The sequence below is a fragment of the Amblyraja radiata genome, chromosome 6 (assembly GCF_010909765.2).
Source record: "Amblyraja radiata isolate CabotCenter1 chromosome 6, sAmbRad1.1.pri, whole genome shotgun sequence".
NCBI classification, from domain to species: Eukaryota; Metazoa; Chordata; class Chondrichthyes; order Rajiformes; family Rajidae; genus Amblyraja; species Amblyraja radiata.
In genome coordinates, this window is record NC_045961.1 from 15,458,403 (window position 1) to 15,461,900 (window position 3,498).

The window sequence follows — 3,498 nt, forward strand, 5'->3', positions numbered from 1 at the left end:
CACCTTGCTACCTATTGCTTCTACCCTCATTTTACATCCCTCTGTCTCTACGCTCACCCATTTAAGAAACCCTTTCCCTTTAACTCCATCCTCCACTATCCCATTCGACACCCCACCCCCCTTATTCCGTTTAAAACCACCTGTGTGAAAGGGTTACGTTTCGGGGCGAGGCCCTTCTGGCGAGAAGCTAGAGAGGAAATTGTAGGCGCTCTGGCTGAGAAATATCAATCATCATTAGGCAGGGCTGAGGTGCCAGACGACTGGAGGGTGGCGTTAATGTTATGCCGCTATTTAAGAATAAGAACAATAGACTAGCGAGCCTAACGTACATGGTAGGCAAGTTATTGGAGAGTGTTCAGAGGGATGAGATATGCATTTCGATAGACATAGGCTGATACCAAATGGCGCAGGAAGGAACTGCAGATACTGGTTTAAACCAAAGATAGACGTAAAAATGCTGGAGTAACTCAGCGGGACAGGCAACATCTCTGGGGAGAAGGAATGGGTGACGTTTCGGGTCCAGACACTTATTCAGACCATCTGAAGATGGGTATCGAGCTGAAACGTCACTCATTTTTTCTGTCCAGAGATGCTGCCTGTCCCGTTGAGTTACACCAGCATTTTGCGTCTATCTGATACAAAATAGCATGGTCTTGTACATGGGAGATCATGTCTTTCGGTTTTTCAGACTGGAGATCAATGACTAGTGATGTGCCTCAGGTTTTGGTTTAGATTAGATTAGATTAGATCCTTTATTTGTCATTCAGACCTTTCGGTCTGAATGAAATGTCGTTGCCTGCAGCCATATATGTAATAATAAACAACAAAACACACAATAAACACAAATTAACATCCACCACAGTGAGTTCACCAGGCACCTCCTCACTGTGATGGAGGCAAAAGTCTTAAAGTTACTGTCTCTTCCCTCTTCATTCTCCCTCTGTGCTGAGGCGATATGTTGTTACCCCACCGGGCGATGGTAGTCAGTCCCACGGCTCAACCGAGCTCCGCGAACGGGCCGGTTCAAGCTCCACGGCCTGGGGTGGTCGAAGCTGCCGCCCTCCAGTCCAGCGGACGCAGCTGTTGCCGCGGGAGCTCCGGAAAACAGGCACCAGCATGTGACCTGCGAGCTCCCGACGATGTCGTCCACTGGCCCGCGGCCGAGCCCCGGATTCAGGTCGCCGCCGCCGGAACGCCGTCTCAGCCACCGGAGCACCATCTCAGCCCCGAGCCGGGCCGCCCACACCGGAGCGCCGTCTCAGCCCCGCGCCGGGCCGCCCTCACCGGAGCGCCGTCTCAGCCCCGCGCCGGGCCGCCCTCACCGGAGCGCCGTCTCAGCCCCGCGCCGGGCCGCCCTCACCAGAACGTCGTCACAGCCCCGAGTCGTGCCACCCTCACCGGAGCGCCCGAACGCCGCCACAGCTCCGACTTCGGCCAGCCTCGCGTTGGTGAGTCCTGGCTGGCTCTGCCTCCGGAGCCTCGAGGTCAGTCGCAGGTTGGAGGCCGCCAGCTCCACGATTAGGCGTCAGCGCAGACAGAGGCAGAGAAGGGGGGATACGACAGAAAGAGTTGCATTCCCCCGAAGGGAGAGACATTAAACCATGTTTCAGCCACCCCCCCCCTCCCCCCCCCCACGCACATAACACAACCTTTAACTAAAATTTAACTAAAACAAGACAAAAAAACAACAAAAAAGTAAAGACAGATGGACTGCAGGCGAGCCGCAGCCGTTCAACAGCGCCGCCACTACCGGAATATAGTGGTGTTGGGCTCATTGCTGTTTGAAATCTATATCAATGATTTGGATGAGAACGTGCATGGCATGATCAGCAAGTTTGCAGATGACACAAAGTGGGTGAGAGTGGATAGTTGTCAAAGTTTACAGCAGGATTTTGATCGGTTGGCCACGTGGGCTGAGAAATGGTTGATGGAATTTAATACAGAAAAATGTGAGGTGTTGCATTTTGGGAAGTCTAACATGGGCAGGGCCTACACAGTGAAAGGTAGGCCTCTGAGAAGTGTTGTGGAGCAGAGGGATCTGGGAGTCCAGGTGCATAGTTCCTTGAAAGTGTTGCCGCAGGTGGATCAGGTGGTTGAGAAGGATCTTGGCACTTTGATCCTCATCGGTCACTGAGTATAAAAGTTGGGAGGTCATGTTACAATTGTACCAGACATTGGTCAGGCCACATTTAGAGTATTGTGTTCAGTTTTGAGCACCATGTTATAGGAAATATGTTGTTAAGCTTGAAAGGGTACATGGGTGATTTACCAGGATGTTGCCAGGACTTGGGGGGTCTGAGTTACAAGGAGAGGTTAAGCAGGCAAAGGCTTTATTCCTTGGAGCGCAGGAAGATGAAGGGTGATCTTAAAGAGCTGTACAAAATAATGAGAGGAATAGACCGGGTAAATGGCAAGAGTAGGGGAATTGAGAACCAGAGGACATAGGTTTAAAGTGAGGGGGGGAAGATTTAATGCGAACGTGAGTGATAACTTTTTTGCAGAACAGGTAGTGGGTGTATGGAATGAAATGCCGGAAGAGGTAGTTGAGGCAGGTGCTATCGCAACATTTAAGAAACATTTAGATAGGTACATGGATAAGGTAGGTTTCGAGGGATATGGGCCAAAATCAAGCAAGTGGGACTAGTTTAGATGGAGCATGTTGGTCAGCGTGGGCAGTTAAGCCATAGGGCCCGTTTCCACTTTGCACGACTATATGACTCTATAACTCTCAACATACCCCCCACACTGTAATTCTTACCTCACCCTCATGCTTCCACTCTCATATCTACCAAAACCTCTCCAATTCTCACCCCTGCCAACCACCACTTCTATTCTCCCACTGAACTCATTATCTCCACAGACACTACACCCACATTTTCCACACACCCACACTCACTGACTCTCATGCTCCCACACTCATAGTCATAGAGGCTTCAGCATGGGAAGAGGCCATCGGCCCAACTTTCCCACATCAACCAACATACCCTATCTACCCAAATCCCACCTGCCTGCATTTTGCCCAGATCCTTCTAAATCAGTCCTATCTGCGTACCTGTCCAAATGTCTTTTAAATGTTGTGAGAGAACATGCTCTGGAGAACATGGATCGATGACGTTTCAGGTCGGGCCCCTTTATCAGCCCTTCATTCTAAGAAGAACACGCATAACTTGAACTCTTTTAAAAACAACCCACTTTCTGGATGCCTTTGCCCGCAAACACCAATCAACTTTTGTAATTTTCATGTCTAATACCATCAAAGATGTGCCTTGCCTCAGTTTAGAACTTTAACTCGTTGTCCAGCCGTGTCCTTATGAATATGCACGTTACTGCAAAGGATTCTACTGAATAAGATATACGGGTATACGCATTTGGATAGACACGAGCTACTTAAGGATAAGTGTAGGAATGAACCGCAGATTGCAGGTTTAAACCGAAAATAGACACAAAAAGCTGGAGTAACTCAGCTGCGTCAGACAGCATCTCGGGAGAAAGGTAATA